The sequence below is a fragment of the Eublepharis macularius genome, chromosome 1, assembly GCF_028583425.1.
Source record: "Eublepharis macularius isolate TG4126 chromosome 1, MPM_Emac_v1.0, whole genome shotgun sequence".
Classification (NCBI taxonomy): domain Eukaryota; kingdom Metazoa; phylum Chordata; class Lepidosauria; order Squamata; family Eublepharidae; genus Eublepharis; species Eublepharis macularius.
The window spans coordinates 159763009-159776213 of record NC_072790.1 but is presented as its reverse complement, the minus strand read 5'-3'; the positions used below and the strand labels follow the sequence as shown (position 1 = coordinate 159776213).

General features: G+C 45.2%; 1 protein-coding gene across 3 annotated transcripts in view; it reads left to right on the top strand.

Moving 5' to 3' along the window:
* Window positions 1–8355: 8355 nt before the first annotated feature.
* Window positions 8356–13205, top strand: part of AHCTF1 (AT-hook containing transcription factor 1) — an 84564-nt gene continuing 79714 nt past the window's right edge. For all 3 annotated transcript variants that reach the window (XM_054975749.1, XM_054975741.1, XM_054975757.1), the window contains exon 1: window positions 8356–8519. The gene's annotated coding sequence lies outside the window, so the exon portion shown is untranslated. The remainder of the gene's footprint in view (window positions 8520–13205) is intronic.

Below are 13205 nucleotides of genomic sequence, written 5' to 3'. Positions count from 1 at the left end.
TGGGGGATTCTCTGGGAGGACAGTATTTTTTTTAAAAAAATGTTTCAAGGTGGGTCTGTGATTTGAATGTGCTATTAATGCTGTTCCTAGAAATCCAATAAATGAAATTAAAAAAAAAATTGGTTCTGTCTTTGGAGTGTGTTTTATTCTCTGGTGTGATGGCGGGGGTTGATTTAATCTAGGACTGTACATTGTGATTTAACAGAGATGGGATGTTTTTTATTTATTGCTGTTAACAAGAAATAATTTTTTTAAAATTGATTTTGTGTGTGTGTGTGAATCTCTGTTGCGATGGTTGGCCCCATAGGGAAGCGTGGAGAGTGGCTGGCCAGCCAGCTCTGGGGATACTAGGGAATTTTGAGGAGTTTGTCTTTGGTTTTGTTGGGCTGTTGGGAGTTTTATTGAGGGGTTTCTGCCTGTGGCCATGGATGCCACATTCCATGTGTTTCTATTGTGGAAGTCTGGATTTTCCCACAATAGAAAGTGGGGTGGCAGTCAACCTTCTTTGGGGAACTATTACATGGCCCCTTGAAGTCCCATCTCCCTGATGCTTGAGTGATCTCCAGAGAGCAGGTAGGAGTAGGTCCCCTGCAAGTTTGGTGCATTTTACTTGCAAAATGCCACCTCCAGCCTCCTAGAACAGCCCACTAGTTTTCAACACATGGTTCAGTTTGGTTTGGGTTGAATTCAACGGATAATTCTCTGGAGTGAAGTTGATCCCCTTTCATCAGATTGGCTGCACTGAGGGAGGTTGTTCATTAGTTCACTTCTAGTTGCTCACTCACTTGCTTCATATGGTTTTGTTGTGTATTTTTAATCAAATTTTTCATATTGTGATTCTCTGGTGTTGGAATCCACAAGGATCTATGCTTTTCAATGGGCAGATCATTTTAACTGCCCCACTCCTTTGTGGAGTGTCAGTGCCAAATTCACCCTTGCCTTCAGTAGATAATGGGTCAGTTTGAATCTCCAACCCTGAAACAAGCTCCCCCTTCAAAGACTTGGTGGAAAAGATTAATTCTAAAGTATAGCCTCTTTAATGTGCTGGGCCCATCATTATTTGAGAGAGGCCCAGAGACTATAAAATCCTAGGCATGAATGTTGCCCCTGCAGAATCTCTGTCTACGTGTCTCCAGCACTGGATCCGAGAGCACCTCCGTCACAAGAGGGTGCCCAATGAGGAACTAGATGGCCAATAAACAAGCAGAAGGCATAATCTATCCTTAGCCCCCAACAAAAGAAGCATACAGTCAATGCCACCTACAGTTTGTACCAGGAGTCTGCAGAAGTTGAAGGACTCAAGGAGGATAATGACAGCCCTTCCTGCCCAGCCACCTGTGTGGGGTTGGTGGAGGACTGCATAACCAGGCAGAGTTAGTTGGGACAGACACAATATGTTATTTTTTTCTGTCTCTCTGTTATGCAAGCCAAATAAATTTCCTCTTTCTGTAACATCCTGGAGAGTCATGCAGTTTTGTGCCTCACTGATCTGGTACAGAGAAAAGGTGAGGGGAAAGGGGGCCTCGCATTGTCACCTCTCCAGGTGCTACAGAAATTAGATAGGCAGAGAGAATTCTTGCCAGATACTGGGCATCTTTGAAAAATCTCACCCCCCCCCACCATGTCCAGTGAAATAGCCCATTCATCAAACTTCCTGCTTTGAGCCACAGGCCAGAAACCCACAGCTCTTGTGTTCTCACCTTTCATAGGCACCAGGTTGTTCATTAGTTCACTTCTAGTTGCTCACTCACTTGCTTCATATGGTTTTGTTGTGTATTTTGAATCAGAGTTTTCTTATTGTGATTCTCTGGTGTGAAGTTAGTCCTCATAGGAAATAATGCGACTGGAGGGACCTTCTTTGGGGGGCCATAACATGGCCCCCTGAAGTCCAATCTCCCTGAAATTTGGGTGGCCATGGGAGGAGAGTTGGGAGAGGGTCCCCTGCAGGTTTGGTGCATTTTGCTTGCAAAATGCCACCCCCAGCCTCATGGAAAACTTCCCCCCAATTTTCCCATAGGAAACAATGAAGATAGATGGCTGGGGGGACCTTCTTTGGGTGGCCATAACATGGCCCTCCAAAGTCCAATCTTCCTGAAACGTGGATGGCAGTGAGCAGAAGGTTGAGAGAGGGTTCCCTGCAAATCTGGTGTTATTAGGGAAGAAAATGACACCCCCCCCAGGCCCGCAGATAGCCGGGAGCAGCATTTCCCTTTGGAAACAATGGCCTCATCTTCCCTAATAATCCCGAATTGGCTTAAATACCTGAACCCAAAGCGGCTTGCCATTTTGGTTTACCTGAATTTTTTTTCCTGCTCTGGGTAAACCAGAAGCAGGAAACCCGAATCTTTTGGGGTTGCACATCCCTAGTTACCACCCTTGCAGAAATTGTAATGTGTGCAAATTTTCTATCATTTATTTGGAATCCTAAAACCCATAGACTTATTTATGATTCTTCCTTTTCTACATGTACTACTACCCATGTTGTATATGTAATATATATTTGTGGATTATTGTATGTGGGCAGTACATCTAGACCTCTAAAGGTTAGAATCCAAGAACACAGATCAAGAATTAAAAATAAGGTCTTGGATGCCCCATTAACTTCCCATTTCATAGCATGCCATCCTTACACCGGTGATTTTCAATTTACTGTGGTAGATGTGATTAAATCCACCCATGAAACAGATATACAACGTAAATTATTGCAAAGAGAAGCAGAATGGATTTTTAGATTAAATTTACTAATACCAAACTGTCTGAACAATGAGACTGAATATTCGTTTCTTATAACTGTTTGTAGCAACCTAGAAAAGAAGCCTTGTCTCTTTAGATTCAGCAGGCATTTCATGTTCCTGTTTCTTATAACTGGTTGCAACATCTTAGAAAAGAAGCCTCATCTCTTTAAATTCAGTATGCACTTCATTTCCTTGTAAGTTTATAATGAGTTCAACATAGCGCACCCCCCCTCACAGATATGATCCGTCTGAAGCTTTGCCAATTTGGTGACATGAGACTGTATGCTTGAAGTCCTGTATGTGAATAAATTGTATATATTGTAAGAAAATACTGTCAGGGCTTGTCGCTGCCTCCGCTGGGTGGGGCCCCAGCTGGGCCGGCCCTGACATCAGAGGGGTGCCAGGGATACTGCAGGACCCTGCTCTGTGGAAGGAGGGGCGGTATACATCACCCAGATTCCCTCTCAGTCCACTCGCTGGCCTGCTCAACCTGGAGATGATGCGTCCTCCATCATCTCCTTCTCCCAGAACTCTCCTCCAAGCCTCCACTCTTGCACTGCTCTGCTCTCATTCCACACCATCACTCCTTACTCACACCCACCACCTCAGAGCTCTTCCTAACCACCTTATATAGAGTTTCCTTTCCCCGCCCCGCCTTCCTTCTAGGCTTGTTCCCTCTCCTGACTTTGCCCAGCTGTGCCTTCCCTCAGGTGTTTCCCTCCTACCACTAATCCCTTCTTGGCTTCCTTGCCTTGCTGGCAGGGTGGGGTTGAATGCGAGCCATCCCCAGCTGAGGTCTCCTTGGCCTTGCTCATGAGGAGCTTCCCCAGCCGGCTTCTGTACTGCTGAGCATGCCTGGCCTTGCTTGCGAGGAGCTGCCCTGGCCAGCTTCTGGGCTGCCTGCTTGTTGATGCTGGGCGGGGCTACCCATCTCCTCCCCCAGAATGCCTGTGGCAGCTCCACCTGGAGGGGCTTGGCTCCTAGCACCTCCTGAGCCAGGCTGCTGTCCTCTAGCCAGGGTGTGGCTCTGGGCTGTAGTGGCTGCTTCTCGTCCTTGGAAGGTAAGGGCTCTGTTTGGGCTGTTGCTGGGTCCCTGTTCCCCCTGCCTTGGCCCTTTGCCTCAGTCCTGCTTAGCCCCCTCTCTTCCCCCTGGAGGGTGGGACTGGCTGGTCTCCCCCTGCTCCCCCCAGCCCTCTGAGGCTTGGGCCTTTCGCCTCTTCCCCCTGGAGTGGGCAGGTTCTGGACCTGGTTGCTGGCTGGGGTGGTAGGGCCACTGCCTCCCGGTTGCCTCCCACTGCTCCCTCCTGGCAAGTCTGGGGGCTGGGACCCAGACCCCGGACAAATACAAATACTTATTTATTGAGCAGTTATATTTTATTATGTACATACTATATTTTATTACAGTTTACATAAGGAATGACAAGCTTTCGAAAAAGTTTGGATTATGAAATGGGACAGTGGTTAAGCTGGCAATGCCCATTAGGCTAAACCCTACAGCAGAAGGATCAGGAGCAGAGCATGTGGCAATACCTGCCCCCGCCATCACCCAGATGGGATCAGGCATGGAGCAGGAGGCAATGCCCACCCCCCCTTCACCTGGCAGGTATCAGGAGCAGAGGAGGTGGCAATGCTCACCCTACCCCATCCTGCCTGAATCAGGCAAGGAGTAGGTTGCAATACGTGCTCCCCCTTCACCTGGCCAGGATCAGGTACAGAGCAGGCAGCAATGCTTGCCCCCCCCTTCATCCAGCCGGGATCAGGAGTGGAGGAGGTTGTAATGTCTGGTCCCCCCTTCACCCAGCCAGGATCAGTCATGGAGGAGGTGGCAATGCCCGCCTGCCCGCCCGCCTGCCCTCCCCTTTCCAGAGCCCATTGTATTTTTCCCCACAATGGGCTTTGTTACTAGTAAGAAATAATAGTGATACTATGGGGGTGATCTGCTATAGACCACTAAGCCAAGCAGAAGACTTGGATGAGAAACTCCTACAAAGTTCACAAAGAGATGGGACACAGTGGTCATGGGAGATTTCAATTACCCAGATAGCTAAAGATGAAAGGTCAAATAAATTCCTGACTTGTCTTGCTGACAACTTCATTTTTCAGAAAGTACAGAGGGAAACAAGGGGTTTTGCTATCTTGGACTTGATACCTACAAGGGAAGAACTGGTTGACGAGGTGAAAGTAGCGGGCGCCCTGGGTAGCATGTAATTTTGGAATTTAGTCTTTGGTCAGGAAAAAGCTGTAGGTAGTCAGACATATAGGCTGGACTTCAGAAAAGCAAATTTTAACAAACTGAAAGTTATGCTGGGTAGAATCGCATGGTCAGAAATACTTACAGAGAATGGAGTTCAAGAGGGGTGGGAGTTTCTTAAAAGCGAAATATTGAAAGCACAATCACAAATGATTCCTATGAGGAGGAAAAATGGGAAGCGCTTAAAGAAGCCACGGTGACTTCATAAACAGCTTTCTAAAGAACTGAGAAATTTAAAAAAACTCATTTAGGAAATGGCAGGAGGGCCTTATAAGCAAGGATGAATATAAACAAATAACCAATGCTTGTAAGGAGTGTTAGATAAGCTAAAGCTCAGTATGAGCTTAGGCTAGCAAAAGATGCTAAAAACAACAAAAAGGGTTCTTTGCTTATGTTCAAAATAAGAAAAAGAGCAAGGACACGGCAGGCCCATTGCAGGGACAGGGAAGTGAAATTTTAACAGGCGATGGAGAGGGCAGAACTGCTCCATTCCTACTTTTCCTCAGTCTTCTCCTGAGAGGGAAATGGTGCTCAATATGGCAATAACAGAACACATGATGGGGGAGTTACAGCCTAGGATCAGCATAGAGTTAGTATGTAAACACCTAGTTTCTTTAAATGGAACTAAGTCCTCAGGGCCTGATGAATTGCACCCAAGGGTACTAAAAGAACTCACAGATGTAATTTCTGAGCCTCTGTCCATTATTGAGAATTCTTGGAGAGCAGGCGAGGTGCCAGAAGATTGGAGGCAGGCAAATGTTGTCCCCATCTTCAAGAAGGGGATAAAGGAGGATCCAGGTAACTACCAACCCGTCAGCTTGACATCTATACCTGGAAAAGTCTTAGAACAAATCATCAAATAGTCAGTCCTAGAGCATTTAGAAAGGATGGCTGTGATTACTAAGGGTCAGCACGTGTTTCTCAAGAACAAGTCATGTCAGACTAACCTGATCTCTTTGAGAAAGTTACTGCCTTGCTGGATCAGGGGACTGCTGTAGACATAGTTTATCTCAATTTCAATAAGGTTCCACATAATATCCTTGTTGACGAGTTGGTAAAATGTGGTTTGGATCCTATTACTATTAGGTGCATCTGTAACTAGTTGACAGATCGCACCCAAAGAGTGCAAGTTAATGGTTTCTCATCCTCTTGGAGAAGAGTGACAAGTGGAGTTCCTCAGGGATCAGTCTTAGGAACTGTTCTGTTCAACATTTTTATAAATGATTTGGATGAAGTAATAGAGGGAATACTTATTAAATTTCAGATGATACTCAATTGGGAGGGGTAGCAAATATGGTCAAAGACAGAGTAAGGATACAGGATGATCTTGACAGGCTTGAAAACAGGGCTAAAAAATGAATTTCAACAGAGATGAATGCAAAGTTCTGCATTTAGGAAGGAAAAATCAAAAGCATAATTATAGGATGGGGGAGACTTGTCTTTGTAGTAATATGAGCAAAAAGGATCTAGGGATCCTAGTAGACCATACACTGAACATGAGTCAGCAGTGTGATGTGGTAGCTCAAAAGGCAAATGTGGGTTTTGGCTGTATAAACAGAAGCATAGTGTCTAGATCACGAGAAGTGATGGTATTGCTCTACTCTGCTCAGACTTCACCTAGAGTATTGTGTTCAGTTTGGGGCACCACAATTTAAGGATACAGACAAGCTGGAACATGTCCAGAGGAGAGCTACGCAGATGTTGAGGCGTCTGAGACCAAGTCCTATGAGGAAAGGTTGAAGGAACTCAGAATGGAGAGGCGAGCCTGAAGAGGAGACGACTGAGATGATAACCATCTTCAAGTACTTGAAGGGCTGTCATATAGAGGATGGCGCGAAGTTGTTTTCTGCTGCCCCCAAAGGTCGGACCAGAGCCAACGGTTTGCAATTAAATCAAAAGAATTTTTGGCTAAACATAAGGAAGAACTTCCTGACAGTTAGAGTGGCCCCTCAGTGGAACAGGCTTCCTCGGGAGGTCATGGGCTCTCCTTCTTTGGAGGTTTTTAAGCAGAGGCTAGATGGCCATCTGACAGCAATGCTGATTCTGTGAACCTGGGCAGATCATGAAGGGGGGCAGAATGGGTTACATCAGCATATAGTTCTCCTGGCCTTCTTACATGCCTTGGATCTCAATGAGAAAAGTAGACTATACATTAAAAAAAAAACAAATAAACATGTTATACCAAGTTCTTCCAATAATATATATGCTATGAAGTGTTAGCAATGCTCTTTCACTCTCTTCTTTGGACAAACAAGTCAGTCCCTGTGCAAAAAAATAAATGGACAAAAATCTGACATTAAAAATCACATTCACGAACCAGAGCTGGGACATTTTAATCCTTCAGAACATTCCACTGCTGACCTAAAAGTGACTGTCCTTAAACAGTGGTCAGGTTGGCTGGGGTGAAATTAATATTCTACAATTAATATGGAACGAGGAAAGAAACTCTTGACAGTCCACGGTGGTGAACAGGGTTGCCAGTTTCCAGGTGGTGGCTGGAGAGCTCCCAGAATTACAACTGATCACAAGGCCACAGGGATCAGTTGCCCTGCAGAAAATGGCTGCTTTGGAGGGTGGACTCTAAGGCATTACACCCTGCTGAAGCCCCTCCACTCCCCAAATCTCCAGATATTTCTCAAGTGTGAGTTGGCAATCCATATATCTCATGCAAACTCCCTACGTGCAATTGCCGTTCTTCATATAAAATTACATCCGATGCCTTCTACTCCTGCGCAGCCAGCCACAGAGTTTGTATCATGAACGTTAGCCTTCCATCTTAACCCTTCGCCTTGCAGTCCGACGCATAAAGCGTCTCAGCCTAACTCGCTGGACTTCTCTACTGAAAGCGCAGTTCGATGAATATAACCCCAGCTCAGGTGATCGTCCTCGAAAGAGGCAGAACACTTCCGCCACCCCAGCTGTACTCCTTTACACGCCGGAAATAAGCCCTTTTGAAGCCGGACGGCTTTACATCGCAGATGACGTGCCTGAGACCCCGGCCAACGACCAAACCAATATTCCTTCCGTCTTGTAACGCAGTCCCTTAAAGGGTCGGGGGCGTGCGATACTGCGGTCACGTTACGTGCGATGCACGCTGGGATTTGTAGTTCAACATAAGCTGCGTCCGGGTATTTTCCGCTCCGCCTCCCTGGTTAGAGCTGTTTCAGGACTGACGAACGACAATAATTAAAAAAAAGGTGGGGGCTTACGAATTTGAAAATTCCCGCGGCGACTGTGATTTGTTCTCGCGAGATTAGGGCCTTCCCTTTCGTCCCCCCCCCCCGCCCTTTCTGCTGCCTACCGGTGAGTAATGGGGCGGGGTGAGAGGGGGGGGAGGAGGAGGTTGCTGCGCAGACAGATACCGAGCAAGGGAGCGCGGCAGTGGCGGCCTGGTCCAGTGAGGCTATCAGGCAAGGGCGCCCGCTCCCTCCCGTTCTTCAATCGCTGCAGGGCCGAAGAGAGAGGAGGATGCCTGTGCTCTGAGCGAGGGCCCCGCAGCGCGGTGGAGGCAGTGACGCCCGCCCCAGAAGCAGGTACCCGGGAAGGGCAGAGGCGGCCTGGCCGAGGGATGAGGCAGCGGGGTGGCTCGCGGAGCCTACCGACTAGGCCCAGCGGCTTCCTCGGGAAGTGGCAGGCTACCTGCGAGGCGTCGCTGCCAGCCTCCTTACATAAGTGTGCGCTTTAGTAGCACATGGCTGTGCCGGCTACCTGAGGCACCTCCTCCCCCGGGGCAGTAGCCCTGTGCTTGAGGTGCCCGTTGGGGACTCCCCACCCCCCGCCTTCAGGCTACGAGGTCGAAGGTATGGGAAGCTCCTCTTGCTTCTCTCCCCGCCTTAGGTGGCCTGCACTCGGCTGTGTGCCTCGCGGGAGGGCAGGCAGGCGTCAGTGGTGGGCCATCTTGTGAAGCGGCAATTGCAGGCGGAGGAGAGCGCGCCGCTGCCGGTTAGGGCCAGTCAGAAGCCGGTATGTTGGGCAGGGGCGGCTCCTCGGCCTCTGTCGCCGGTTCCTGCTCGAACGAAGGGACCCTGCAGTTTTGTTTGTAATAGTTGCTCGTGATTATGTGGAAACACATCCTTTGCTTCTTTTCCTCCCTCAAGCACGTGCCAGTCCCTTTCAAACAATTAAACCCATGGCGGAATAGCCTATTTTAAAAAATCCATGTGTGTTTTGGGTATAGATTTTAGCTTTGTGGTTTGAACAGACGTATATTTGCTTATTTGTAAATCCCATGTTGTTCAAGCGCTCTGCTTCCAAGTGAGCTGGTAAATGTTGAAATTTCTAAGGCTTGGCCATGTGGTGCTTTGGTTGGGTTGAAGTGCCCTCGAGATGGCTTTTTGTGGCTATTTACAGCCCTGGTATGGTTTCTATGAAGTAACATAGGATTACTGGCCTGATCCATGCATGCAGGAGAATGATTTACTCTCTCCTTCCCATTTCACATTGCAGGTGGGCGATGCTGTTTTAAAATACTGTGCTGCATACATTGTTTTAAAATTCTTTTTGAATGGACATTGACATAGCAAATAGTGTTGGACAAGAATCTAAGCTGTGGAGAGTTCTTTATCTAGAACAACAGTAAAAATATAATTCTGCTTCTTGTAGTCTGAAGAGGTACATGCTCCATGTGCAGATCAGATCCATATATTTCTTTCAGCTAAGTCCCTAGTTCAAATTTCATTTCGGCTAAAACTGTTAGATATTCTCAGATTGGCTTACAATACAATCCTGTGGACAGTTGCTTCTGTTTAAGCCTATAGTATGATCTGGATTGGGTTGTCACTTCATTGTATTTAACCGTTCTAGGTCATATGCTGGATATTCTGGCCAGAAAATAGTCAAAATCTTGTGAGGAGGTGAGTGCGCTTTATTCCAGTTGCATAATATGGAGGAAAACAACCCAACTATTATAAAGACACAGTTTGTTCAGGTGTAGGTTTAGAGTGACAATGCAGTCCTTAGCAAAGTTAAATATTTTAAAGGACTTTAGTGGCTTTCAAAGGATGTAAATCCTAAGATTGCAATGTGGACATTCTTACTGTGTTTTTTGGTGTAAATGTCTTTTTGAGAGTTGGTGTAGTATAATAGCTGAGAGGCCAAGTAATAAGTGAGGAGGTTGCCAACTCCATTGTCACCTTTGCTGTGAACTCAGAAAGTTGCGCTTTTAGTGTTAGGCTGCTCCCCTTCTGCTGAATATTTTATTTACTTCTTTTATAACCCACCTTTCTCCCCAGTGGGGACCCAAAGCAGTTTACATCATTCTCCTCTCCTCCATTGTATCCTCACAACAGTCCTGAGAGGTAGGTTAAGCTGAGACTACCCCATACCGTCAGATATTTCAGACCTGTCCATGGGAGCTAAGGCTATTACTTCAAAGACTTGTAAGCAAGGTCATCTGCTGCACTTGAGAATGGAAATGGATAGCATAGTATAATTTAGTATACTATAATTGGAAGAGCAATGGGTGTAAACAATGCTGTGTACAGGAAATTGAACTATTTTAGGCAGTTCACTGTGACTCTGTTCTTTACATGTTGTTTTCCATTCTTTACATGTTGCTAGTCTTGCTGCTGTGCAAAATAGCACTTTCATGCAAGTAAGGGCAGGTTTCTGCTGTGATTGGCTGTATAGCCCTTAATTTTTAAAGCTTTATGGCATATTGGTCTTCTTGAACAGTTTACCTATAGGTAACTTAAGTGTTAATCTCATAACTAAGATAGGAGGTTTAGAGGGGAGGAGTGATGTGTAGAGTAAGTGTACCTTGCTTGCTTGGTTCTTGGCAGTCATTTAAGTTGATAACAAAGACCCCCTTAAAATCAGCTGTGTGGAGTTGAGGACATAGACACCATAGCTTAATCCAGTAAATGACATATGCCAGTTGAGTACACTCTACAGAGTCAGCAGACTCAGTGGGCTCAATGGACCTATTCATAGTTTGTACCTAAGATATCAACCCTTACCTTGCACCTGTGCATAAACATATGCAAAACTTGGCGTAAAGATTGCAGTTCATATTAAAGGGGGGCTCTAGTCTTATCATTGTAATTAAGCAAACAAAGTTTCATAATTTAAATGCCTGCAAGGAAATGTTCCCTTGTGGAGATTGTGGATAGTTTTTGCTTTTACACTCTGAATCATAGTGCATTTGCTTGCTTTTTTCGTCATGTTTTCTTAGCAGAATGATATTGACTATAAAAAATGTTTTAGGGTAAAGGGTTCTGTTACAGTGTTAGCTAGGTAGGTTTTCTTCCTGATACTGGTGCTTAATAGTGGCTTGGAGCCACATAATTCAACTACAAGAAAGATCTTCACCTGTTCCTCTTTTTCTGCAGCAGCACCCTGTATTGCCATGACTAAGGGCCTGCCACCCAGAAAGTTGTTCCTGACAGAGATGGAGTGCTGCAGCAAGAAGGGGAAATTAGCAGAATATCTCCTTCTTTCATGTGGAAATGCTCCATTCTGATTGGGGGTGTTGGATCTGTCTTTATCTAATAAAATTAGAAAACTAGATAATAGCCGATGAGGGGAAAATACAAGCAATGCACTTAAAATGATATGGATTAATTTCCTTTAATCTCTTTATTTGGTAGATTCCAATATCTCTCAGATAGGAGTAGAGCAGTACCTTAAAGAAATCCAGTTCTAGATTCCATGAGTCTTCACATAGGAAATTAAAATACTTGTGATTCTGTTGTTTTGGTGTAGAACTAATGTCTTGTCCCCCTCCCAAAAAGGTTGTTTTAGGTGTTAGTATATTACTAAGACTATAATGATGCTTGCTTCCTGGTAAGCGCACAGAGAATTGAACACAGTGGAACTTTCAGGTAAACATATATAGAATTAGACTCCATATGATCCAGTCTTAACAAAAACAGAAATGATACCATTTTGGTTTAACCCTTTTAAATGAAAAAATCTTGATGCAAATCATTAGAATTTGAAGAGTCAGTAAATTATTTAACCTTACACCCTCAATTTAAAAAACCTCACAAAGCACTCACAGCAATAAATTAATAAAACCACATTATTAAGATCTAGTATGATAATAGCAGCAATATATAATTGTTATTCTGGCTGCTTCTCAGTGAAAAGTGCATTGTTCTCCTTTCTCTTGTTCTGCAAATAACTGATATAGTCTGAGAGGGAGGGACTAGGGGATAGTAGGCAAGGCCAGGAAGTAGCCTTGTTCTAACCTTTACGTCCATCATTATTTTATCTTAACTGTCCATGTAGGCATTGACTTACTCCAGTAATCCGGATAAACTGGACTCATACTTTGGAACACCATAAATTCTTTCCCAAGTTAGTCATGCACCAGAAAAGTGCAACTCAGAATACTAACTTTTATGACATGTAAAGTAACAACAGGTATGTGAGGTGGAAAATTTTCCAGAATCAAACAGTTTCCAGAAACATGTCCAGTACTTTATTTTTCTGTGGAACATTTCCAATTTTAAAATATTCGTTGTTTCTTAAAATTAATAATTTATGGACGCCATTGCCAATAAATAAATTTGGTGATTGTAATGTATTTCAGGTGACTATCCATGTATTTCAGGTGACTATCCATCGGAATTTTTTCAAAGATCATGTATATATGATTGGGAGTAAGGTAAACACACAAATATATAGAATAATTCAAGTAAAAATCAAGTTGATAGTCTAATTCCTTTGTATAGGATGGGAGGATTGCCCTTCATCAATATACACATTCCGTAATCCATCATGCATCACATAGGGAATGCATACACTATAGAGCAGCGATGGCGAACCTATGGCACGCGTGCCACAGCTGGCACGCAGAGCCCTCCCTGTGGGGAAGCGAGCCAAGTCGCCGATCGCTAGGCCCAGGGCTCATTTGGAGAGGGAACGCCTGCAACAGCGTTCCAGTAGCTCTGAGCAGAGATCACATAGGTTTTGGCTCTGCCCACGTGATTCCTTTTCCTCGAGGCTGCCTCCATGCTGCTCGTCTCTTTAGCAGCAGGAAGCGGAGGCAGCAGCGAGGCTGCTGGGGCTGGCTTTCTAAAGAAGAGTAAGCTGCTTTGATTTAACTTGCTTTACTTTCAGTCGTGGCTCTTGAGCGAGTGAGAGAGAGAGAGAGCTTGCAAGCAGGGCTGCTGGTCTAAAGAAGGGCAAACTGCTTTGATTTAACTTGCTTTACTTTCAGTTGTGACTCTTGAGTGAGTGAGAGAGAGGGAGAGTGCTTGCAAGCAGGGCTGCTG